At 41.7% G+C, this 26,400-nt stretch overlaps 14 non-coding genes across 14 annotated transcripts; all 14 read right to left on the bottom strand.

The window, feature by feature from the left end:
- Nucleotides 1–1,128: 1,128 nt before the first annotated feature.
- On the bottom strand, nucleotides 1,129–1,201 carry TRNAV-CAC (transfer RNA valine (anticodon CAC)). Its single transcript has one exon. It is a non-coding gene; the product is annotated as a tRNA-Val (tRNA).
- Nucleotides 1,202–1,473: 272 nt separating this feature from the next.
- On the bottom strand, nucleotides 1,474–1,545 carry TRNAP-UGG (transfer RNA proline (anticodon UGG)). Its single transcript has one exon. It is a non-coding gene; the product is annotated as a tRNA-Pro (tRNA).
- Nucleotides 1,546–3,863: 2,318 nt separating this feature from the next.
- On the bottom strand, nucleotides 3,864–3,935 carry TRNAP-UGG (transfer RNA proline (anticodon UGG)). Its single transcript has one exon. It is a non-coding gene; the product is annotated as a tRNA-Pro (tRNA).
- A 2,315-nt stretch (nucleotides 3,936–6,250) lies between these two features.
- Nucleotides 6,251–6,322, bottom strand: TRNAP-UGG (transfer RNA proline (anticodon UGG)). Its single transcript has one exon. It is a non-coding gene; the product is annotated as a tRNA-Pro (tRNA).
- A 2,315-nt stretch (nucleotides 6,323–8,637) lies between these two features.
- TRNAP-UGG (transfer RNA proline (anticodon UGG)) lies at nucleotides 8,638–8,709 on the bottom strand. Its single transcript has one exon. It is a non-coding gene; the product is annotated as a tRNA-Pro (tRNA).
- A 2,315-nt stretch (nucleotides 8,710–11,024) lies between these two features.
- On the bottom strand, nucleotides 11,025–11,096 carry TRNAP-UGG (transfer RNA proline (anticodon UGG)). The gene has a single exon. It is a non-coding gene; the product is annotated as a tRNA-Pro (tRNA).
- A 2,315-nt stretch (nucleotides 11,097–13,411) lies between these two features.
- Nucleotides 13,412–13,483, bottom strand: TRNAP-UGG (transfer RNA proline (anticodon UGG)). Its single transcript has one exon. It is a non-coding gene; the product is annotated as a tRNA-Pro (tRNA).
- Nucleotides 13,484–15,798: 2,315 nt separating this feature from the next.
- TRNAP-UGG (transfer RNA proline (anticodon UGG)) lies at nucleotides 15,799–15,870 on the bottom strand. Its single transcript has one exon. It is a non-coding gene; the product is annotated as a tRNA-Pro (tRNA).
- Nucleotides 15,871–17,850: 1,980 nt separating this feature from the next.
- TRNAV-CAC (transfer RNA valine (anticodon CAC)) lies at nucleotides 17,851–17,923 on the bottom strand. Its single transcript has one exon. It is a non-coding gene; the product is annotated as a tRNA-Val (tRNA).
- Nucleotides 17,924–18,195: 272 nt separating this feature from the next.
- On the bottom strand, nucleotides 18,196–18,267 carry TRNAP-UGG (transfer RNA proline (anticodon UGG)). Its single transcript has one exon. It is a non-coding gene; the product is annotated as a tRNA-Pro (tRNA).
- Nucleotides 18,268–20,237: 1,970 nt separating this feature from the next.
- On the bottom strand, nucleotides 20,238–20,310 carry TRNAV-CAC (transfer RNA valine (anticodon CAC)). Its single transcript has one exon. It is a non-coding gene; the product is annotated as a tRNA-Val (tRNA).
- A 2,323-nt stretch (nucleotides 20,311–22,633) lies between these two features.
- Nucleotides 22,634–22,706, bottom strand: TRNAV-CAC (transfer RNA valine (anticodon CAC)). The gene has a single exon. It is a non-coding gene; the product is annotated as a tRNA-Val (tRNA).
- A 2,324-nt stretch (nucleotides 22,707–25,030) lies between these two features.
- On the bottom strand, nucleotides 25,031–25,103 carry TRNAV-CAC (transfer RNA valine (anticodon CAC)). The gene has a single exon. It is a non-coding gene; the product is annotated as a tRNA-Val (tRNA).
- A 272-nt stretch (nucleotides 25,104–25,375) lies between these two features.
- TRNAP-UGG (transfer RNA proline (anticodon UGG)) lies at nucleotides 25,376–25,447 on the bottom strand. The gene has a single exon. It is a non-coding gene; the product is annotated as a tRNA-Pro (tRNA).
- Between the last annotated feature and the right edge of the window lie 953 nt (nucleotides 25,448–26,400).

The following is a 26,400-nucleotide window of genomic DNA, read 5'->3' as shown; positions in this document are numbered from 1 at the left end:
AATTGTTTCGCTGTCCAGTCTGTGGCAGTAGAAAGCTGCTTATGATGCCAGGTTTTGATGAATCCCCAAGGTACAAGTACAGAGGAATATATCAGTCTCTAGGATATGGAACTTTTAGCTAACACATCACAATATGTGATGCTTGCCAAGAAAACACTACATTCTGGAGCGCTGATGATCAGAACATTCTGCTCCTGAAGGATAGAAAAGACAGCTTGATTGAAATAAAGTCTGTTTATATTGACGCTCTCTCTCTCCCTATATATACATACATGCGTACACACACACACACAGGTATGTCATGCATTTCTTCAGATTTGTTTCAACCATTTACCATTTATTGGAGAATCCCTACTTTTCAAGTGACTGCAAATGAAGTCATCTCTGGCACTTTTTGTGCAAAGTAAGAGACGCACATGACACCTATTTATAAAAGTCATCGGTTTCTTTGTTACTGTGTACTTTCAAAGCATGGGGCTTTCACACGTCAGGTAAACCTGATTACCACTACACAACAAAAGCAGATGCAGCTTTCTTATCTATGTCGTGATAGAACAGTTGTGAATTGAGTAGAAGAAGGGCCCTGATGTGATACTTATTACATGCAGCCTGTAAGATAGTCAAACATGCAGGCTAGGAAGGAAGATGCAAATATCAATGTATTAGAAAAACACCTAAAGGCGAGTGATATGCTTTCATTCATGCATGGCTAGGAAAAATCGCCATACTGTTGCAAACATTCTTACACCACCAACTGGAAATAAATGATTCTGACATTAAACGTAAAGGTGACAATGCATTTGTATCATCACCTTGAGAAGGATCATCTTGGAATTGAGCCGAGGGCCTCTGCACTCAAAGCCAGAAACACTCCACTAAAATAAGATTCCTGTTGGTGCCAACAATTCTCCATGTTAATGCTTGTTCTAGGTGAGCAGTGAACCGATTGCAGGGCTCTTTTGAAAGCAAGGTCTGAGAACCAACAGATATATCCACACGCTGATTACTTTAGTGTTTTGAGAGAATTCCCTTTCTTGGAACGAGATTGCATGAAATAATCTTCAGGGCTTGGACAATTCCATGGCAAAACGGCACCTATCAACATTGTAGCCAACACAATATAACAACTGTTTCTGCCCGGTTTCGAACCGGGGACCTTTCGCGTGTGAGGCGAACGTGATAACCACTACACTACAGAAACAGATACCTACAGTTGATTTTTCTGTAATGAAACTGCTCCGAACTGGCTATTCCATGGGCCTCTGGCTTTAGATTTCTTTCATGCAACCTGCCCGACATCCCTAGCTGAACGCTCGTACATGCCATGCAAGACCAGATGTTTGGTATTAGCTCAGACTGGGCAGGGCTGAAGCATGAGACTCTAGCAAAGAATTATCCACTACTGCAAAGAAAAAATTGATGTTGGTTTTGAAACGCAAACTTCAAAACAACTTGAAAAGAGTACCAAGAAAAGGGCTCGTCCGGGATTTGAACCCGGGACCTCTCGCACCCAAAGCGAGAATCATACCCCTAGACCAACGAGCCCTCAAAATCCTCTTACCTCTCAAAAGCTAATAACGGCTCTAAGCCCGCAATGAAGATCATGCTGGTATCTTTATGATGCTTGGTCTGTGAATACGCATGAAAGTCAGTCTCAACTTACCCTTTCTCAAACGATAGCACTATCATTTACAAGTGTCTCCTTTTATTCCGTCCCAGCTTTGGACACGTCTTACAGGAAGTCAGCCCTTATTTATATATTTCTGCAGTGGCTGAAGCTTAATGAGAAAGAGTAACAAGTTGTTCATAACAGCATAAGAAACACATTGTGCATTTTCTCTCAAATACTCCTTCACTTTGTGCCAAAAGAAATACCAAGGTGAATACCTAGGCCACAGATTCAAGCTAAAGATCTTCCTGCTGAATGCAAGGCGCAATAAAAACTGCATATCGCTGGACTAAAGCATTCCTTGCATAGCCTCTAACATCATAACATAACTGAGCTGCTAGCAGCAAGCTAACCAATACCTTTCTGAAATGAGAATGACATGTGCTCAATCAGTGCTCAATCAGTGCTCAATCAGGCGAGATTTAGAAAAGGTGGAAAGGGTCCAAGTGGATGCCCCTTCCTTTTTAGGGTGGGTCCTGCTGACTATCATAGGATTGCTTGTAAAAGTGGTCAGGGTCAGAGGAAAAGCTGCCAACACTTCTTAGCGTTCTCTATAGATGCAGCCATTTTCTGTGACTGTAATTTCGGCCTTTTCCCAGAAGTCTCTATTCTGCCTATGCAAATTAACAAAAGCAGTGCTTATTCCTCACTTGCTCAAAGGTCCTTCCTGTCCAGAAAGCTCTGATTAAGCATGCTTATTTTCTTTTTCTGGGATATTTTAAATTGTTTCGCTGTCCAGTCTGTGGCAGTAGAAAGCTGCTTATGATGCCAGGTTTTGATGAATCCCCAAGGTACAAGTACAGAGGAATATATCAGTCTCTAGGATATGGAACTTTTAGCTAACACATCACAATATGTGATGCTTGCCAAGAAAACACTACATTCTGGAGCGCTGATGATCAGAACATTCTGCTCCTGAAGGATAGAAAAGACAGCTTGATTGAAATAAAGTCTGTTTATATTGACGCTCTCTCTCTCCCTATATATACATACATGCGTACACACACACACACAGGTATGTCATGCATTTCTTCAGATTTGTTTCAACCATTTACCATTTATTGGAGAATCCCTACTTTTCAAGTGACTGCAAATGAAGTCATCTCTGGCACTTTTTGTGCAAAGTAAGAGACACACATGACACCTTTTTATAAAAGTCATCGGTTTCTTTGTTACTGTGTACTTTCAAAGCATGGGGCTTTCACACGTCAGGTAAACCTGATTACCACTACACAACAAAAGCAGATGCAGCTTTCTTATCTATGTCGTGATAGAACAGTTGTGAATTGAGTAGAAGAAGGGCCCTGATGTGATACTTATTACATGCAGCCTGTAAGATAGTCAAACATGCAGGCTAGGAAGGAAGATGCAAATATCAATGTATTAGAAAAACACCTAAAGGCGAGTGATATGCTTTCATTCATGCATGGCTAGGAAAAATCGCCATACTGTTGCAAACATTCTTACACCACCAACTGGAAATAAATGATTCTGACATTAAACGTAAAGGTGACAATGCATTTGTATCATCACCTTGAGAAGGATCATCTTGGAATTGAGCCGAGGGCCTCTGCACTCAAAGCCAGAAACACTCCACTAAAATAAGATTCCTGTTGGTGCCAACAATTCTCCATGTTAATGCTTGTTCTAGGTGAGCAGTGAACCGATTGCAGGGCTCTTTTGAAAGCAAGGTCTGAGAACCAACAGATACATCCACACGCCGATTACTTTAGTGTTTTGAGAGAATTCCCTTTCTTGGAACGAGATTGCATGAAATAATCTTCAGGGCTTGGACAATTCCATGGCAAAACGGCACCTATCAACATTGTAGCCAACACAATATAACAACTGTTTCTGCCCGGTTTCAAACCGGGGACCTTTCGCGTGTGAGGCAAACGTGATAACCACTACACTACTGAAACAGATACCTACAGTTGATTTTTCTGTAATGAAACTGCTCCGAACTGGCTATTCCATGGGCCTCTGGCTTTAGATTTCTTTCATGCAACCTGCCCGACATCCCTAGCTGAACGCTCGTACATGCCATGCAAGACCAGATGTTTGGTATTAGCTCAGACTGGGCAGGGCTGAAGCATGAGACTCTAGCAAAGAATTATCCACTACTGCAAAGAAAAAATTGATGTTGGTTTTGAAACGCAAACTTCAAAACAACTTGAAAAGAGTACCAAGAAAAGGGCTCGTCCGGGATTTGAACCCGGGACCTCTCGCACCCAAAGCGAGAATCATACCCCTAGACCAACGAGCCCTCAAAATCCTCTTACCTCTCAAAAGCTAATACCGGCTCTAAGCCCGCAATGAAGATCATGCTGGTATCTTTATGATGCTTGGTCTGTGAATACGCATGAAAGTCAGTCTCAACTTACCCTTTCTCAAACGATAGCACTATCATTTACAAGTGTCTCCTTTTATTCCGTCCCAGCTTTGGACACGTCTTACAGGAAGTCAGCCCTTATTTATATATTTCTGCAGTGGCTGAAGCTTAATGAGAAAGAGTAACAAGTTGTTCATAACAACATAAGAAACACATTGTGCATTTTCTCTCAAATACTCCTTCACTTTGTGCCAAAAGAAATACCAAGGTGAATACCTAGGCCACAGATTCAAGCTAAAGATCTTCCTGCTGAATGCAAGGCGCAATAAAAACTGCATATCGCTGGACTAAAGCATTCCTTGCATAGCCTCTAACATCATAACATAACTGAGCTGCTAGCAGCAAGCTAACCAATACCTTTCTGAAATGAGAATGACATGTGCTTATCTGCTCAATCAGTGCTCAATCAGGCGAGATTTAGAAAAGGTGGAAAGGGTCCAAGTGGATGCCCCTTCCTTTTTAGGGTGGGTCCTGCTGACTATCATAGGATTGCTTGTAAAAGTGGTCAGGGTCAGAGGAAAAGCTGCCAACACTTCTTAGCGTTCTCTATAGATGCAGCCATTTTCTGTGACTGTAATTTCGGCCTTTTCCCAGAAGTCTCTATTCTGCCTATGCAAATTAACAAAAGCAGTGCTTATTCCTCACTTGCTCAAAGGTCCTTCCTGTCCAGAAAGCTCTGATTAAGCATGCTTATTTTCTTTTTCTGGGATATTTTAAATTGTTTCGCTGTCCAGTCTGTGGCAGTAGAAAGCTGCTTATGATGCCAGGTTTTGATGAATCCCCAAGGTACAAGTACAGAGGAATATATCAGTCTCTAGGATATGGAACTTTTAGCTAACACATCACAATATGTGATGCTTGCCAAGAAAACACTACATTCTGGAGCGCTGATGATCAGAACATTCTGCTCCTGAAGGATAGAAAAGACAGCTTGATTGAAATAAAGTCTGTTTATATTGACGCTCTCTCTCTCCCTATATATACATACATGCGTACACACACACACACAGGTATGTCATGCATTTCTTCAGATTTGTTTCAACCATTTACCATTTATTGGAGAATCCCTACTTTTCAAGTGACTGCAAATGAAGTCATCTCTGGCACTTTTTGTGCAAAGTAAGAGACACACATGACACCTTTTTATAAAAGTCATCGGTTTCTTTGTTACTGTGTACTTTCAAAGCATGGGGCTTTCACACGTCAGGTAAACCTGATTACCACTACACAACAAAAGCAGATGCAGCTTTCTTATCTATGTCGTGATAGAACAGTTGTGAATTGAGTAGAAGAAGGGCCCTGATGTGATACTTATTACATGCAGCCTGTAAGATAGTCAAACATGCAGGCTAGGAAGGAAGATGCAAATATCAATGTATTAGAAAAACACCTAAAGGCGAGTGATATGCTTTCATTCATGCATGGCTAGGAAAAATCGCCATACTGTTGCAAACATTCTTACACCACCAACTGGAAATAAATGATTCTGACATTAAACGTAAAGGTGACAATGCATTTGTATCATCACCTTGAGAAGGATCATCTTGGAATTGAGCCGAGGGCCTCTGCACTCAAAGCCAGAAACACTCCACTAAAATAAGATTCCTGTTGGTGCCAACAATTCTCCATGTTAATGCTTGTTCTAGGTGAGCAGTGAACCGATTGCAGGGCTCTTTTGAAAGCAAGGTCTGAGAACCAACAGATACATCCACACGCCGATTACTTTAGTGTTTTGAGAGAATTCCCTTTCTTGGAACGAGATTGCATGAAATAATCTTCAGGGCTTGGACAATTCCATGGCAAAACGGCACCTATCAACATTGTAGCCAACACAATATAACAACTGTTTCTGCCCGGTTTCAAACCGGGGACCTTTCGCGTGTGAGGCAAACGTGATAACCACTACACTACAGAAACAGATACCTACAGTTGATTTTTCTGTAATGAAACTGCTCCGAACTGGCTATTCCATGGGCCTCTGGCTTTAGATTTCTTTCATGCAACCTGCCCGACATCCCTAGCTGAACGCTCGTACATGCCATGCAAGACCAGATGTTTGGTATTAGCTCAGACTGGGCAGGGCTGAAGCATGAGACTCTAGCAAAGAATTATCCACTACTGCAAAGAAAAAATTGATGTTGGTTTTGAAACGCAAACTTCAAAACAACTTGAAAAGAGTACCAAGAAAAGGGCTCGTCCGGGATTTGAACCCGGGACCTCTCGCACCCAAAGCGAGAATCATACCCCTAGACCAACGAGCCCTCAAAATCCTCTTACCTCTCAAAAGCTAATACCGGCTCTAAGCCCGCAATGAAGATCATGCTGGTATCTTTATGATGCTTGGTCTGTGAATACGCATGAAAGTCAGTCTCAACTTACCCTTTCTCAAACGATAGCACTATCATTTACAAGTGTCTCCTTTTATTCCGTCCCAGCTTTGGACACGTCTTACAGGAAGTCAGCCCTTATTTATATGTTTCTGCAGTGGCTGAAGCTTAATGAGAAAGAGTAACAAGTTGTTCATAACAACATAAGAAACACATTGTGCATTTTCTCTCAAATACTCCTTCACTTTGTGCCAAAAGAAATACCAAGGTGAATACCTAGGCCACAGATTCAAGCTAAAGATCTTCCTGCTGAATGCAAGGCGCAATAAAAACTGCATATCGCTGGACTAAAGCATTCCTTGCATAGCCTCTAACATCATAACATAACTGAGCTGCTAGCAGCAAGCTAACCAATACCTTTCTGAAATGAGAATGACATGTGCTTATCTGCTCAATCAGTGCTCAATCAGGCGAGATTTAGAAAAGGTGGAAAGGGTCCAAGTGGATGCCCCTTCCTTTTTAGGGTGGGTCCTGCTGACTATCATAGGATTGCTTGTAAAAGTGGTCAGGGTCAGAGGAAAAGCTGCCAACACTTCTTAGCGTTCTCTATAGATGCAGCCATTTTCTGTGACTGTAATTTCGGCCTTTTCCCAGAAGTCTCTATTCTGCCTATGCAAATTAACAAAAGCAGTGCTTATTCCTCACTTGCTCAAAGGTCCTTCCTGTCCAGAAAGCTCTGATTAAGCATGCTTATTTTCTTTTTCTGGGATATTTTAAATTGTTTCGCTGTCCAGTCTGTGGCAGTAGAAAGCTGCTTATGATGCCAGGTTTTGATGAATCCCCAAGGTACAAGTACAGAGGAATATATCAGTCTCTAGGATATGGAACTTTTAGCTAACACATCACAATATGTGATGCTTGCCAAGAAAACACTACATTCTGGAGCGCTGATGATCAGAACATTCTGCTCCTGAAGGATAGAAAAGACAGCTTGATTGAAATAAAGTCTGTTTATATTGACGCTCTCTCTCTCCCTATATATACATACATGCGTACACACACACACACAGGTATGTCATGCATTTCTTCAGATTTGTTTCAACCATTTACCATTTATTGGAGAATCCCTACTTTTCAAGTGACTGCAAATGAAGTCATCTCTGGCACTTTTTGTGCAAAGTAAGAGACACACATGACACCTTTTTATAAAAGTCATCGGTTTCTTTGTTACTGTGTACTTTCAAAGCATGGGGCTTTCACACGTCAGGTAAACCTGATTACCACTACACAACAAAAGCAGATGCAGCTTTCTTATCTATGTCGTGATAGAACAGTTGTGAATTGAGTAGAAGAAGGGCCCTGATGTGATACTTATTACATGCAGCCTGTAAGATAGTCAAACATGCAGGCTAGGAAGGAAGATGCAAATATCAATGTATTAGAAAAACACCTAAAGGCGAGTGATATGCTTTCATTCATGCATGGCTAGGAAAAATCGCCATACTGTTGCAAACATTCTTACACCACCAACTGGAAATAAATGATTCTGACATTAAACGTAAAGGTGACAATGCATTTGTATCATCACCTTGAGAAGGATCATCTTGGAATTGAGCCGAGGGCCTCTGCACTCAAAGCCAGAAACACTCCACTAAAATAAGATTCCTGTTGGTGCCAACAATTCTCCATGTTAATGCTTGTTCTAGGTGAGCAGTGAACCGATTGCAGGGCTCTTTTGAAAGCAAGGTCTGAGAACCAACAGATACATCCACACGCCGATTACTTTAGTGTTTTGAGAGAATTCCCTTTCTTGGAACGAGATTGCATGAAATAATCTTCAGGGCTTGGACAATTCCATGGCAAAACGGCACCTATCAACATTGTAGCCAACACAATATAACAACTGTTTCTGCCCGGTTTCAAACCGGGGACCTTTCGCGTGTGAGGCAAACGTGATAACCACTACACTACTGAAACAGATACCTACAGTTGATTTTTCTGTAATGAAACTGCTCCGAACTGGCTATTCCATGGGCCTCTGGCTTTAGATTTCTTTCATGCAACCTGCCCGACATCCCTAGCTGAACGCTCGTACATGCCATGCAAGACCAGATGTTTGGTATTAGCTCAGACTGGGCAGGGCTGAAGCATGAGACTCTAGCAAAGAATTATCCACTACTGCAAAGAAAAAATTGATGTTGGTTTTGAAACGCAAACTTCAAAACAACTTGAAAAGAGTACCAAGAAAAGGGCTCGTCCGGGATTTGAACCCGGGACCTCTCGCACCCAAAGCGAGAATCATACCCCTAGACCAACGAGCCCTCAAAATCCTCTTACCTCTCAAAAGCTAATACCGGCTCTAAGCCCGCAATGAAGATCATGCTGGTATCTTTATGATGCTTGGTCTGTGAATACGCATGAAAGTCAGTCTCAACTTACCCTTTCTCAAACGATAGCACTATCATTTACAAGTGTCTCCTTTTATTCCGTCCCAGCTTTGGACACGTCTTACAGGAAGTCAGCCCTTATTTATATGTTTCTGCAGTGGCTGAAGCTTAATGAGAAAGAGTAACAAGTTGTTCATAACAACATAAGAAACACATTGTGCATTTTCTCTCAAATACTCCTTCACTTTGTGCCAAAAGAAATACCAAGGTGAATACCTAGGCCACAGATTCAAGCTAAAGATCTTCCTGCTGAATGCAAGGCGCAATAAAAACTGCATATCGCTGGACTAAAGCATTCCTTGCATAGCCTCTAACATCATAACATAACTGAGCTGCTAGCAGCAAGCTAACCAATACCTTTCTGAAATGAGAATGACATGTGCTTATCTGCTCAATCAGTGCTCAATCAGGCGAGATTTAGAAAAGGTGGAAAGGGTCCAAGTGGATGCCCCTTCCTTTTTAGGGTGGGTCCTGCTGACTATCATAGGATTGCTTGTAAAAGTGGTCAGGGTCAGAGGAAAAGCTGCCAACACTTCTTAGCGTTCTCTATAGATGCAGCCATTTTCTGTGACTGTAATTTCGGCCTTTTCCCAGAAGTCTCTATTCTGCCTATGCAAATTAACAAAAGCAGTGCTTATTCCTCACTTGCTCAAAGGTCCTTCCTGTCCAGAAAGCTCTGATTAAGCATGCTTATTTTCTTTTTCTGGGATATTTTAAATTGTTTCGCTGTCCAGTCTGTGGCAGTAGAAAGCTGCTTATGATGCCAGGTTTTGATGAATCCCCAAGGTACAAGTACAGAGGAATATATCAGTCTCTAGGATATGGAACTTTTAGCTAACACATCACAATATGTGATGCTTGCCAAGAAAACACTACATTCTGGAGCGCTGATGATCAGAACATTCTGCTCCTGAAGGATAGAAAAGACAGCTTGATTGAAATAAAGTCTGTTTATATTGACGCTCTCTCTCTCCCTATATATACATACATGCGTACACACACACACACAGGTATGTCATGCATTTCTTCAGATTTGTTTCAACCATTTACCATTTATTGGAGAATCCCTACTTTTCAAGTGACTGCAAATGAAGTCATCTCTGGCACTTTTTGTGCAAAGTAAGAGACACACATGACACCTTTTTATAAAAGTCATCGGTTTCTTTGTTACTGTGTACTTTCAAAGCATGGGGCTTTCACACGTCAGGTAAACCTGATTACCACTACACAACAAAAGCAGATGCAGCTTTCTTATCTATGTCGTGATAGAACAGTTGTGAATTGAGTAGAAGAAGGGCCCTGATGTGATACTTATTACATGCAGCCTGTAAGATAGTCAAACATGCAGGCTAGGAAGGAAGATGCAAATATCAATGTATTAGAAAAACACCTAAAGGCGAGTGATATGCTTTCATTCATGCATGGCTAGGAAAAATCGCCATACTGTTGCAAACATTCTTACACCACCAACTGGAAATAAATGATTCTGACATTAAACGTAAAGGTGACAATGCATTTGTATCATCACCTTGAGAAGGATCATCTTGGAATTGAGCCGAGGGCCTCTGCACTCAAAGCCAGAAACACTCCACTAAAATAAGATTCCTGTTGGTGCCAACAATTCTCCATGTTAATGCTTGTTCTAGGTGAGCAGTGAACCGATTGCAGGGCTCTTTTGAAAGCAAGGTCTGAGAACCAACAGATACATCCACACGCCGATTACTTTAGTGTTTTGAGGGAATTCCCTTTCTTGGAACGAGATTGCATGAAATAATCTTCAGGGCTTGGACAATTCCATGGCAAAACGGCACCTATCAACATTGTAGCCAACACAATATAACAACTGTTTCTGCCCGGTTTCAAACCGGGGACCTTTCGCGTGTGAGGCAAACGTGATAACCACTACACTACTGAAACAGATACCTACAGTTGATTTTTCTGTAATGAAACTGCTCCGAACTGGCTATTCCATGGGCCTCTGGCTTTAGATTTCTTTCATGCAACCTGCCCGACATCCCTAGCTGAACGCTCGTACATGCCATGCAAGACCAGATGTTTGGTATTAGCTCAGACTGGGCAGGGCTGAAGCATGAGACTCTAGCAAAGAATTATCCACTACTGCAAAGAAAAAATTGATGTTGGTTTTGAAACGCAAACTTCAAAACAACTTGAAAAGAGTACCAAGAAAAGGGCTCGTCCGGGATTTGAACCCGGGACCTCTCGCACCCAAAGCGAGAATCATACCCCTAGACCAACGAGCCCTCAAAATCCTCTTACCTCTCAAAAGCTAATACCGGCTCTAAGCCCGCAATGAAGATCATGCTGGTATCTTTATGATGCTTGGTCTGTGAATACGCATGAAAGTCAGTCTCAACTTACCCTTTCTCAAACGATAGCACTATCATTTACAAGTGTCTCCTTTTATTCCGTCCCAGCTTTGGACACGTCTTACAGGAAGTCAGCCCTTATTTATATATTTCTGCAGTGGCTGAAGCTTAATGAGAAAGAGTAACAAGTTGTTCATAACAACATAAGAAACACATTGTGCATTTTCTCTCAAATACTCCTTCACTTTGTGCCAAAAGAAATACCAAGGTGAATACCTAGGCCACAGATTCAAGCTAAAGATCTTCCTGCTGAATGCAAGGCGCAATAAAAACTGCATATCGCTGGACTAAAGCATTCCTTGCATAGCCTCTAACATCATAACATAACTGAGCTGCTAGCAGCAAGCTAACCAATACCTTTCTGAAATGAGAATGACATGTGCTTATCTGCTCAATCAGTGCTCAATCAGGCGAGATTTAGAAAAGGTGGAAAGGGTCCAAGTGGATGCCCCTTCCTTTTTAGGGTGGGTCCTGCTGACTATCATAGGATTGCTTGTAAAAGTGGTCAGGGTCAGAGGAAAAGCTGCCAACACTTCTTAGCGTTCTCTATAGATGCAGCCATTTTCTGTGACTGTAATTTCGGCCTTTTCCCAGAAGTCTCTATTCTGCCTATGCAAATTAACAAAAGCAGTGCTTATTCCTCACTTGCTCAAAGGTCCTTCCTGTCCAGAAAGCTCTGATTAAGCATGCTTATTTTCTTTTTCTGGGATATTTTAAATTGTTTCGCTGTCCAGTCTGTGGCAGTAGAAAGCTGCTTATGATGCCAGGTTTTGATGAATCCCCAAGGTACAAGTACAGAGGAATATATCAGTCTCTAGGATATGGAACTTTTAGCTAACACATCACAATATGTGATGCTTGCCAAGAAAACACTACATTCTGGAGCGCTGATGATCAGAACATTCTGCTCCTGAAGGATAGAAAAGACAGCTTGATTGAAATAAAGTCTGTTTATATTGACGCTCTCTCTCTCCCTATATATACATACATGCGTACACACACACACACAGGTATGTCATGCATTTCTTCAGATTTGTTTCAACCATTTACCATTTATTGGAGAATCCCTACTTTTCAAGTGACTGCAAATGAAGTCATCTCTGGCACTTTTTGTGCAAAGTAAGAGACACACATGACACCTTTTTATAAAAGTCATCGGTTTCTTTGTTACTGTGTACTTTCAAAGCATGGGGCTTTCACACGTCAGGTAAACCTGATTACCACTACACAACAAAAGCAGATGCAGCTTTCTTATCTATGTCGTGATAGAACAGTTGTGAATTGAGTAGAAGAAGGGCCCTGATGTGATACTTATTACATGCAGCCTGTAAGATAGTCAAACATGCAGGCTAGGAAGGAAGATGCAAATATCAATGTATTAGAAAAACACCTAAAGGCGAGTGATATGCTTTCATTCATGCATGGCTAGGAAAAATCGCCATACTGTTGCAAACATTCTTACACCACCAACTGGAAATAAATGATTCTGACATTAAACGTAAAGGTGACAATGCATTTGTATCATCACCTTGAGAAGGATCATCTTGGAATTGAGCCGAGGGCCTCTGCACTCAAAGCCAGAAACACTCCACTAAAATAAGATTCCTGTTGGTGCCAACAATTCTCCATGTTAATGCTTGTTCTAGGTGAGCAGTGAACCGATTGCAGGGCTCTTTTGAAAGCAAGGTCTGAGAACCAACAGATACATCCACACGCCGATTACTTTAGTGTTTTGAGAGAATTCCCTTTCTTGGAACGAGATTGCATGAAATAATCTTCAGGGCTTGGACAATTCCATGGCAAAACGGCACCTATCAACATTGTAGCCAACACAATATAACAACTGTTTCTGCCCGGTTTCAAACCGGGGACCTTTCGCGTGTGAGGCAAACGTGATAACCACTACACTACAGAAACAGATACCTACAGTTGATTTTTCTGTAATGAAACTGCTCCGAACTGGCTATTCCATGGGCCTCTGGCTTTAGATTTCTTTCATGCAACCTGCCCGACATCCCTAGCTGAACGCTCGTACATGCCATGCAAGACCAGATGTTTGGTATTAGCTCAGACTGGGCAGGGCTGAAGCATGAGACTCTAGCAAAGAATTATCCACTACTGCAAAGAAAAAATTGATGTTGGTTTTGAAACGCAAACTTCAAAACAACTTGAAAAGAGTACCAAGAAAAGGGCTCGTCCGGGATTTGAACCCGGGACCTCTCGCACCCAAAGCGAGAATCATACCCCTAGACCAACGAGCCCTCAAAATCCTCTTACCTCTCAAAAGCTAATACCGGCTCTAAGCCCGCAATGAAGATCATGCTGGTATCTTTATGATGCTTGGTCTGTGAATACGCATGAAAGTCAGTCTCAACTTACCCTTTCTCAAACGATAGCACTATCATTTACAAGTGTCTCCTTTTATTCCGTCCCAGCTTTGGACACGTCTTACAGGAAGTCAGCCCTTATTTATATGTTTCTGCAGTGGCTGAAGCTTAATGAGAAAGAGTAACAAGTTGTTCATAACAACATAAGAAACACATTGTGCATTTTCTCTCAAATACTCCTTCACTTTGTGCCAAAAGAAATACCAAGGTGAATACCTAGGCCACAGATTCAAGCTAAAGATCTTCCTGCTGAATGCAAGGCGCAATAAAAACTGCATATCGCTGGACTAAAGCATTCCTTGCATAGCCTCTAACATCATAACATAACTGAGCTGCTAGCAGCAAGCTAACCAATACCTTTCTGAAATGAGAATGACATGTGCTTATCTGCTCAATCAGTGCTCAATCAGGCGAGATTTAGAAAAGGTGGAAAGGGTCCAAGTGGATGCCCCTTCCTTTTTAGGGTGGGTCCTGCTGACTATCATAGGATTGCTTGTAAAAGTGGTCAGGGTCAGAGGAAAAGCTGCCAACACTTCTTAGCGTTCTCTATAGATGCAGCCATTTTCTGTGACTGTAATTTCGGCCTTTTCCCAGAAGTCTCTATTCTGCCTATGCAAATTAACAAAAGCAGTGCTTATTCCTCACTTGCTCAAAGGTCCTTCCTGTCCAGAAAGCTCTGATTAAGCATGCTTATTTTCTTTTTCTGGGATATTTTAAATTGTTTCGCTGTCCAGTCTGTGGCAGTAGAAAGCTGCTTATGATGCCAGGTTTTGATGAATCCCCAAGGTACAAGTACAGAGGAATATATCAGTCTCTAGGATATGGAACTTTTAGCTAACACATCACAATATGTGATGCTTGCCAAGAAAACACTACATTCTGGAGCGCTGATGATCAGAACATTCTGCTCCTGAAGGATAGAAAAGACAGCTTGATTGAAATAAAGTCTGTTTATATTGACGCTCTCTCTCTCCCTATATATACATACATGCGTACACACACACACACAGGTATGTCATGCATTTCTTCAGATTTGTTTCAACCATTTACCATTTATTGGAGAATCCCTACTTTTCAAGTGACTGCAAATGAAGTCATCTCTGGCACTTTTTGTGCAAAGTAAGAGACACACATGACACCTTTTTAGAAAAGTCATCGGTTTCTTTGTTACTGTGTACTTTCAAAGCATGGGGCTTTCACACGTCAGGTAAACCTGATTACCACTACACAACAAAAGCAGATGCAGCTTTCTTATCTATGTCGTGATAGAACAGTTGTGAATTGAGTAGAAGAAGGGCCCTGATGTGATACTTATTACATGCAGCCTGTAAGATAGTCAAACATGCAGGCTAGGAAGGAAGATGCAAATATCAATGTATTAGAAAAACACCTAAAGGCGAGTGATATGCTTTCATTCATGCATGGCTAGGAAAAATCGCCATACTGTTGCAAACATTCTTACACCACCAACTGGAAATAAATGATTCTGACATTAAACGTAAAGGTGACAATGCATTTGTATCATCACCTTGAGAAGGATCATCTTGGAATTGAGCCGAGGGCCTCTGCACTCAAAGCCAGAAACACTCCACTAAAATAAGATTCCTGTTGGTGCCAACAATTCTCCATGTTAATGCTTGTTCTAGGTGAGCAGTGAACCGATTGCAGGGCTCTTTTGAAAGCAAGGTCTGAGAACCAACAGATACATCCACACGCCGATTACTTTAGTGTTTTGAGAGAATTCCCTTTCTTGGAACGAGATTGCATGAAATAATCTTCAGGGCTTGGACAATTCCATGGCAAAACGGCACCTATCAACATTGTAGCCAACACAATATAACAACTGTTTCTGCCCGGTTTCAAACCGGGGACCTTTCGCGTGTGAGGCAAACGTGATAACCACTACACTACAGAAACAGATACCTACAGTTGATTTTTCTGTAATGAAACTGCTCCGAACTGGCTATTCCATGGGCCTCTGGCTTTAGATTTCTTTCATGCAACCTGCCCGACATCCCTAGCTGAACGCTCGTACATGCCATGCAAGACCAGATGTTTGGTATTAGCTCAGACTGGGCAGGGCTGAAGCATGAGACTCTAGCAAAGAATTATCCACTACTGCAAAGAAAAAATTGATGTTGGTTTTGAAACGCAAACTTCAAAACAACTTGAAAAGAGTACCAAGAAAAGGGCTCGTCCGGGATTTGAACCCGGGACCTCTCGCACCCAAAGCGAGAATCATACCCCTAGACCAACGAGCCCTCAAAATCCTCTTACCTCTCAAAAGCTAATACCGGCTCTAAGCCCGCAATGAAGATCATGCTGGTATCTTTATGATGCTTGGTCTGTGAATACGCATGAAAGTCAGTCTCAACTTACCCTTTCTCAAACGATAGCACTATCATTTACAAGTGTCTCCTTTTATTCCGTCCCAGCTTTGGACACGTCTTACAGGAAGTCAGCCCTTATTTATATATTTCTGCAGTGGCTGAAGCTTAATGAGAAAGAGTAACAAGTTGTTCATAACAACATAAGAAACACATTGTGCATTTTCTCTCAAATACTCCTTCACTTTGTGCCAAAAGAAATACCAAGGTGAATACCTAGGCCACAGATTCAAGCTAAAGATCTTCCTGCTGAATGCAAGGCGCAATAAAAACTGCATATCGCTGGACTAAAGCATTCCTTGCATAGCCTCTAACATCATAACATAACTGAGCTGCTAGCAGCAAGCTAACCAATACCTTTCTGAAATGAGAATGACATGTGCTTATCTGCTCAATCAGTGCTCAATCAGGCTCGATCAGGCGAGATTTAGAAAAGGTGGAAAGGGTCCAAGTGGATGCCCCTTCCTTTTTAGGGTGGGTCCTGCTCACTATCATAGGATTGCTTGTAAAAGTGGCCAGGGTCAGAGGAAAAGCTGCCAACACTTCTTAGCGTTCTCTATAGATGCAGCCATTTTCTGTGACTGTAATTTCGGCCTTTTCCCAGAAGTCTCTATTCTGCCTATGCAAATTAACAAAAGCAGTGCTTATTCCTCACTTGCTCAAATGTCCTTCCTGTCCAGAAAGCTCTGATTAAGCATGCTTATTTTCTTTTTCTGGGATATTTTAAATTGTTTCGCTGTCCAGTCTGTGGCAGTAGAAAGCTGCTTATGATGCCAGGTTTTGATGAATCCCCAAGGTACAAGTACAGAGGAATATATCAGTCTCTAGGATATGGAACTTTTAGCTAACACATCACAATATGTGATGCTTGCCAAGAAAACACTACATTCTGGAGCGCTGATGATCAGAACATTCTGCTCCTGAAGGATAGAAAAGACAGCTTGATTGAAATAAAGTCTGTTTATATCGACGCTCTCTCTCTCCCTATATATACATACATGCGTACACACACACACACAGGTATGTCATGCATTTCTTCAGATTTGTTTCAACCATTTACCATTTATTGGAGAATCCCTACTTTTCAAGTGACTGCAAATGAAGTCATCTCTGGCACTTTTTGTGCAAAGTAAGAGACACACATGACACCTTTTTATAAAAGTCATCGGTTTCTTTGTTACTGTGTACTTTCAAAGCATGGGGCTTTCACACGTCAGGTAAACCTGATTACCACTACACAACAAAAGCAGATGCAGCTTTCTTATCTATGTCGTGATAGAACAGTTGTGAATTGAGTAGAAGAAGGGCCCTGATGTGATACTTATTACATGCAGCCTGTAAGATAGTCAAACATGCAGGCTAGGAAGGAAGATGCAAATATCAATGTATTAGAAAAACACCTAAAGGCGAGTGATATGCTTTCATTCATGCATGGCTAGGAAAAATCGCCATACTGTTGCAAACATTCTTACACCACCAACTGGAAATAAATGATTCTGACATTAAACGTAAAGGTGACAATGCATTTGTATCATCACCTTGAGAAGGATCATCTTGGAATTGAGCCGAGGGCCTCTGCACTCAAAGCCAGAAACACTCCACTAAAATAAGATTCCTGTTGGTGCCAACAATTCTCCATGTTAATGCTTGTTCTAGGTGAGCAGTGAACCGATTGCAGGGCTCTTTTGAAAGCAAGGTCTGAGAACCAACAGATACATCCACACGCCGATTACTTTAGTGTTTTGAGAGAATTCCCTTTCTTGGAACGAGATTGCATGAAATAATCTTCAGGGCTTGGACAATTCCATGGCAAAACGGCACCTATCAACATTGTAGCCAACACAATATAACAACTGTTTCTGCCCGGTTTCGAACCGGGGACCTTTCGCGTGTGAGGCGAACGTGATAACCACTACACTACAGAAACAGATACCTACAGTTGATTTTTCTGTAATGAAACTGCTCCGAACTGGCTATTCCATGGGCCTCTGGCTTTAGATTTCTTTCATGCAACCTGCCCGACATCCCTAGCTGAACGCTCGTACATGCCATGCAAGACCAGATGTTTGGTATTAGCTCAGATTGGGCAGGGCTGAAGCATGAGACTCTAGCAAAGAATTATCCACTACTGCAAAGAAAAAATTGATGTTGGTTTTGAAACGCAAACTTCAAAACAACTTGAAAAGAGTACCAAGAAAAGGGCTCGTCCGGGATTTGAACCCGGGACCTCTCGCACCCAAAGCGAGAATCATACCCCTAGACCAACGAGCCCTCAAAATCCTCTTACCGCTCAAAAGCTAATACCGGCTCTAAGCCCGCAATGAAGATCATGCTGGTATCTTTATGATGCTTGGTCTGTGAATACGCATGAAAGTCAGTCTCAACTTACCCTTTCTCAAACGATAGCACTATCATTTACAAGTGTCTCCTTTTATTCCGTCCCAGCTTTGGACACGTCTTACAGGAAGTCAGCCCTTATTTATATATTTCTGCAGTGGCTGAAGCTTAATGAGAAAGAGTAACAAGTTGTTCATAATAACATAAGAAACACATTGTGCATTTTCTCTCAAATACTCCTTCACTTTGTGCCAAAACAAATACCAAGGTGAATACCTAGGCCACAGATTCAAGCTAAAGATCTTCCTGGTGAAGGCAAGGCGCAATAAAAACTGCATATCGCTGGACTAAAGCATTCCTTGCATAGCCTCTAACATCATAACATAACTGAGCTGCTAGCAGCAAGCTAACCAATACCTTTCTGAAATGAGAATGACATGTGCTTATCTGCTCAATCAGTGCTCAATCAGGCGAGATTTAGAAAAGGTGGAAAGGGTCCAAGTGGATGCCCCTTCCTTTTTAGGGTGGGTCCTGCTGACTATCATAGGATTGCTTGTAAAAGTGGTCAGGGTCAGAGGAAAAGCTGCCAACACTTCTTAGCGTTCTCTATAGATGCAGCCATTTTCTGTGACTGTAATTTCGGCCTTTTCCCAGAAGTCTCTATTCTGCCTATGCAAATTAACAAAAGCAGTGCTTATTCCTCACTTGCTCAAAGGTCCTTCCTGTCCAGAAAGCTCTGATTAAGCATGCTTATTTTCTTTTTCTGGGATATTTTAAATTGTTTCGCTGTCCAGTCTGTGGCAGTAGAAAGCTGCTTATGATGCCAGTTTTTGATGAATCCCCAAGGTACAAGTACAGAGGAATATATCAGTCTCTAGGATATGGAACTTTTAGCTAACACATCACAATATGTGATGCTTGCCAAGAAAACACTACATTCTGGAGCGCTGATGATCAGATCATTCTGCTCCTGAAGGATAGAAAAGACAGCTTGATTGAAATAAAGTCTGTTTATATTGACGCTCTCTCTCTCCCTATATATACATACATGCGTACACACACACACACAGGTATGTCATGCATTTCTTCAGATTTGTTTCAACCATTTACCATTTATTGGAGAATCCCTACTTTTCAAGTGACTGCAAATGAAGTCATCTCTGGCACTTTTTGTGCAAAGTAAGAGACACACATGACACCTTTTTATAAAAGTCATCGGTTTCTTTGTTACTGTGTACTTTCAAAGCGTGGGGCTTTCACACGTCAGGTAAACCTGATTACCACTACACAACAAAAGCAGATGCAGCTTTCTTATCTATGTCGTGATAGAACAGTTGTGAATTGAGTAGAAGAAGGGCCCTGATGTGATACTTATTACATGCAGCCTGTAAGATAGTCAAACATGCAGGCTAGGAAGGAAGATGCAAATATCAATGTATTAGAAAAACACCTAAAGGCGAGTGATATGCTTTCATTCATGCATGGCTAGGAAAAATCGCCATACTGTTGCAAACATTCTTACACCACCAACTGGAAATAAATGATTCTGACATTAAACGTAAAGGTGACAATGCATTTGTATCATCACCTTGAGAAGGATCATCTTGGAATTGAGCCGAGGGCCTCTGCACTCAAAGCCAGAAACACTCCACTAAAATAAGATTCCTGTTGGTGCCAACAATTCTCCATGTTAATGCTTGTTCTAGGTGAGCAGTGAACCGATTGCAGGGCTCTTTTGAAAGCAAGGTCTGAGAACCAACAGATACATCCACACGCTGATTACTTTAGTGTTTTGAGAGAATTCCCTTTCTTGGAACGAGATTGCATGAAATAATCTTCAGGGCTTGGACAATTCCATGGCAAAACGGCACCTATCAACATTGTAGCCAACACAATATAACAACTGTTTCTGCCCGGTTTCGAACCGGGGACCTTTCGCGTGTGAGGCGAACGTGATAACCACTACACTACAGAAACAGATACCTACAGTTGATTTTTCTGTAATGAAACTGCTCCGAACTGGCTATTCCATGGGCCTCTGGCTTTAGATTTCTTTCATGCAACCTGCCCGACATCCCTAGCTGAACGCTCGCACATGCCATGCAAGACCAGATGTTTGGTATTAGCTCAGACTGGGCAGGGCTGAAGCATGAGACTCTAGCAAAGAATTATCCACTACTGCAAAGAAAAAATTGATGTTGGTTTTGAAACGCAAACTTCAAAACAACTTGAAAAGAGTACCAAGAAAAGGGCTTGTCCGGGATTTGAACCCGGGACCTCTCGCACCCAAAGTGAGAATCATACCCCTAGACCAACGAGCCCTCAAAATCCTCTTACCTCTCAAAAGCTAATAACGGCTCTAAGCCCGCAATGAAGATCATGCTGGTATCTTTATGATGCTTGGTCTGTGAATACGCATGAAAGTCAGTCTCAACTTACCCTTTCTCAAACGATAGCACTATCATTTACAAGTGTCTCCTTTTATTCCGTCCCAGCTTTGGACACGTCTTACAGGAAGTCAGCCCTTATTTATATATTTCTGCAGTGGCTGAAGCTTAATGAGAAAGAGTAACAAGTTGTTCATAACAGCATAAGAAACACATTGTGCATTTTCTCTCAAATACTCCTTCACTTTGTGCCAAAAGAAATACCAAGGTGAATACCTAGGCCACAGATTCAAGCTAAAGATCTTCCTGCTGAATGCAAGGCGCAATAAAAACTGCATATCGCTGGACTAAAGCATTCCTTGCATAGCCTCTAACATCATAACATAACTGAGCTGCTAGCAGCAAGCTAACCAATACCTTTCTGAAATGAGAATGACATGTGCTTATCTGCTCAATCAGTGCTCAATTGGCTCGATCAGGCGAGATTTAGAAAAGGTGGACAGGGTCCAAGTGGATGCCCCTTCCTTTTTAGGGTGGGTCCTGCTGACTATCATAGGATTGCTTGTAAAAGTGGCCAGGGTCAGAGGAAAAGCTGCCAACACTTCTTAGCGTTCTCTATAGATGCAGCCATTTTCTGTGACTGTAATTTCAGCCTTTTCCCAGAAATCTCTATTCTGCCTATGCAAATTAACAAAAGCAGTGCTTATTCCTCACTTGCTCAAATGTCCTTCCTGTCCAGAAAGCTCTGATTAAGCATGCTTATTTTCTTTTTCTGGGATATTTTAAATTGTTTCGCTGTCCAGTCTGTGGCAGTAGAAAGCTGCTTATGATGCCAGGTTTTGATGAATCCCCAAGGTACAAGTACAGAGGAATATATCAGTCTCTAGGATATGGAACTTTTAGCTAACACATCACAATATGTGATGCTTGCCAAGAAAACACTACATTCTGGAGCGCTGATGATCAGAACATTCTGCTCCTGAAGGATAGAAAAGACAGCTTGATTGAAATAAAGTCTGTTTATATTGACGCTCTCTCTCTCCCTATATATACATACATGCGTACACACACACACACAGGTATGTCATGCATTTCTTCAGATTTGTTTCAACCATTTACCATTTATTGGAGAATCCCTACTTTTCAAGTGACTGCAAATGAAGTCATCTCTGGCACTTTTTGTGCAAAGTAAGAGACACACATGACACCTTTTTATAAAAGTCATCGGTTTCTTTGTTACTGTGTACTTTCAAAGCATGGGGCTTTCACACGTCAGGTAAACCTGATTACCACTACACAACAAAAGCAGATGCAGCTTTCTTATCTATGTCGTGATAGAACAGTTGTGAATTGAGTAGAAGAAGGGCCCTGATGTGATACTTATTACATGCAGCCTGTAAGATAGTCAAACATGCAGGCTAAGAAGGAAGATGCAAATATCAATGTATTAGAAAAACACCTAAAGGCGAGTGATATGCTTTCATTCATGCATGGCTAGGAAAAATCGCCATACTGTTGCAAACATTCTTACACCACCAACTGGAAATAAATGATTCTGACATTAAACGTAAAGGTGACAATGCATTTGTATCATCACCTTGAGAAGGATCATCTTGGAATTGAGCCGAGGGCCTCTGCACTCAAAGCCAGAAACACTCCACTAAAATAAGATTCCTGTTGGTGCCAACAATTCTCCATGTTAATGCTTGTTCTAGGTGAGCAGTGAACCGATTGCAGGGCTCTTTTGAAAGCAAGGTCTGAGAACCAACAGATACATCCACACGCCGATTACTTTAGTGTTTTGAGAGAATTCCCTTTCTTGGAACGAGATTGCATGAAATAATCTTCAGGGCTTGGACAATTCCATGGCAAAACGGCACCTATCAACATTGTAGCCAACACAATATAACAACTGTTTCTGCCCGGTTTCGAACCGGGGACCTTTCGCGTGTGAGGCGAACGTGATAACCACTACACTACAGAAACAGATACCTACAGTTGATTTTTCTGTAATGAAACTGCTCCGAACTGGCTATTCCATGGGCCTCTGGCTTTAGATTTCTTTCATGCAACCTGCCCGACATCCCTAGCTGAACGCTCGTACATGCCATGCAAGACCAGATGTTTGGTATTAGCTCAGACTGGGCAGGGCTGAAGCATGAGACTCTAGCAAAGAATTATCCACTACTGCAAAGAAAAAATTGATGTTGGTTTTGAAACGCAAACTTCAAAACAACTTGAAAAGAGTACCAAGAAAAGGGCTCGTCCGGGATTTGAACCCAGGACCTCTCACACCCAAAGCGAGAATCATACCCCTAGACCAACGAGCCCTCAAAATCCTCTTACCTCTCAAAAGCTAATACCGGCTCTAAGCCCGCAATGAAGATCATGCTGGTATCTTTATGGTGCTTGGTCTGTGAATACGCATGAAAGTCAGTCTCAACTTACCCTTTCTCAAACGATAGCACTATCATTTACAAGTGTCTCCTTTTATTCCGTCCCAGCTTTGGACACGTCTTACAGGAAGTCAGCCCTTATTTATATATTTCTGCAGTGGCTGAAGCTTAATGAGAAAGAGTAACAAGTTGTTCATAACAACATAAGAAACACATTGTGCATTTTCTCTCAAATACTCCTTCACTTTGTGCCAAAACAAATACCAAGGTGAATACCTAGGCCACAGATTCAAGCTAAAGATCTTCCTGCTGAATGCAAGGCGCAATAAAAACTGCATTTTGCTGGACTAAAGCATTCCTTGCATAGCCTCTAACATCATAACATAACTGAGCTGCTAGCAGCAAGCTAACCAATACCTTTCTGAAATGAGAATGACATGTGCTTATCTGCTCAATCAGTGCTCAATCAGGCTCGATCAGGCGAGATTTAGAAAAGGTGGAAAGGGTCCAAGTGGATGCCCCTTCCTTTTTAGGGTGGGTCCTGCTGACTATCATAGGATTGCTTGTAAAAGTGGCCAGGGTCAGAGGAAAAGCTGCCAACACTTCTTAGCATTCTCTATAGATGCAGCCATTTTCTGTGACTGTAATTTCGGCCTTTTCCCAGAAGTCTCTATTCTGCCTATGCAAATTAACAAAAGCAGTGCTTATTCCTCACTTGCTCAAATGTCCTTCCTGTCCAGAAAGCTCTGATTAAGCATGCTTATTTTCTTTTTCTGGGATATTTTAAATTGTTTCGCTGTCCAGTCTGTGGCAGTAGAAAGCTGCTTATGATGCCAGGTTTTGATGAATCCCCAAGGTACAAGTACAGAGGAATATATCAGTCTCTAGGATATGGAACTTTTAGCTAACACATCACAATATGTGATGCTTGCCAAGAAAACACTACATTCTGGAGCGCTGATGATCAGAACATTCTGCTCCTGAAGGATAGAAAAGACAGCTTGATTGAAATAAAGTCTGTTTATATTGACGCTCTCTCTCTCCCTATATATACATACATGCGTACACACACACACACAGGTATGTCATGCATTTCTTCAGATTTGTTTCAACCATTTACCATTTATTGGAGAATCCCTACTTTTCAAGTGACTGCAAATGAAGTCATCTCTGGCACTTTTTGTGCAAAGTAAGAGACACACATGACACCTTTTTATAAAAGTCATCGGTTTCTTTGTTACTGTGTACTTTCAAAGCATGGGGCTTTCACACGTCAGGTAAACCTGATTACCACTACACAACAAAAGCAGATGCAGCTTTCTTATCTATGTCGTGATAGAACAGTTGTGAATTGAGTAGAAGAAGGGCCCTGATGTGATACTTATTACATGCAGCCTGTAAGATAGTCAAACATGCAGGCTAGGAAGGAAGATGCAAATATCAATGTATTAGAAAAACACCTAAAGGCGAGTGATATGCTTTCATTCATGCATGGCTAGGAAAAATCGCCATACTGTTGCAAACATTCTTACACCACCAACTGGAAATAAATGATTCTGACATTAAACGTAAAGGTGACAATGCATTTGTATCATCACCTTGAGAAGGATCATCTTGGAATTGAGCCGAGGGCCTCTGCACTCAAAGCCAGAAACACTCCACTAAAATAAGATTCCTGTTGGTGCCAACAATTCTCCATGTTAATGCTTGTTCTAGGTGAGCAGTGAACCGATTGCAGGGCTCTTTTGAAAGCAAGGTCTGAGAACCAACAGATACATCCACACGCCGATTACTTTAGTGTTTTGAGAGAATTCCCTTTCTTGGAACGAGATTGCATGAAATAATCTTCAGGGCTTGGACAATTCCATGGCAAAACGGCACCTATCAACATTGTAGCCAACACAATATAACAACTGTTTCTGCCCGGTTTCGAACCGGGGACCTTTCGCGTGTGAGGCGAACGTGATAACCACTACACTACAGAAACAGATACCTACAGTTGATTTTTCTGTAATGAAACTGCTCCGAACTGGCTATTCCATGGGCCTCTGGCTTTAGATTTCTTTCATGCAACCTGCCCGACATCCCTAGCTGAACGCTCGTACATGCCATGCAAGACCAGATGTTTGGTATTAGCTCAGATTGGGCAGGGCTGAAGCATGAGACTCTAGCAAAGAATTATCCACTACTGCAAAGAAAAAATTGATGTTGGTTTTGAAACGCAAACTTCAAAACAACTTGAAAAGAGTACCAAGAAAAGGGCTCGTCCGGGATTTGAACCCGGGACCTCTCGCACCCAAAGCGAGAATCATACCCCTAGACCAACGAGCCCTCAAAATCCTCTTACCGCTCAAAAGCTAATACCGGCTCTAAGCCCGCAATGAAGATCATGCTGGTATCTTTATGATGCTTGGTCTGTGAATACGCATGAAAGTCAGTCTCAACTTACCCTTTCTCAAACGATAGCACTATCATTTACAAGTGTCTCCTTTTATTCCGTCCCAGCTTTGGACACGTCTTACAGGAAGTCAGCCCTTATTTATATATTTCTGCAGTGGCTGAAGCTTAATGAGAAAGAGTAACAAGTTGTTCATAATAACATAAGAAACACATTGTGCATTTTCTCTCAAATACTCCTTCACTTTGTGCCAAAAGAAATACCAAGGTGAATACCTAGGCCACAGATTCAAGCTAAAGATCTTCCTGGTGAAGGCAAGGCACAATAAAAACTGCATATCGCTGGACTAAAGCATTCCTTGCATAGCCTCTAACATCATAACATAACTGAGCTGCTAGCAGCAAGCTAACCAATACCTTTCTGAAATGAGAATGACATGTGCTTATCTGCTCAATCAGTGCTCAATCAGGCGAGATTTAGAAAAGGTGGAAAGGGTCCAAGTGGATGCCCCTTCCTTTTTAGGGTGGGTCCTGCTGACTATCATAGGATTGCTTGTAAAAGTGGTCAGGGTCAGAGGAAAAGCTGCCAACACTTCTTAGCGTTCTCTATAGATGCAGCCATTTTCTGTGACTGTAATTTCGGCCTTTTCCCAGAAGTCTCTATTCTGCCTATGCAAATTAACAAAAGCAGTGCTTATTCCTCACTTGCTCAAAGGTCCTTCCTGTCCAGAAAGCTCTGATTAAGCATGCTTATTTTCTTTTTCTGGGATATTTTAAATTGTTTCGCTGTCCAGTCTGTGGCAGTAGAAAGCTGCTTATGATGCCAGGTTTTGATGAATCCCCAAGGTACAAGTACAGAGGAATATATCAGTCTCTAGGATATGGAA

Source organism: Triturus cristatus, chromosome 8, assembly GCF_964204655.1.
Source record: "Triturus cristatus chromosome 8, aTriCri1.1, whole genome shotgun sequence".
Taxonomy (NCBI): Eukaryota; Metazoa; Chordata; class Amphibia; order Caudata; family Salamandridae; genus Triturus; species Triturus cristatus.
Note: the sequence above shows the minus strand (reverse complement) of the source record. Positions and strands in the feature narration are given on the sequence as shown.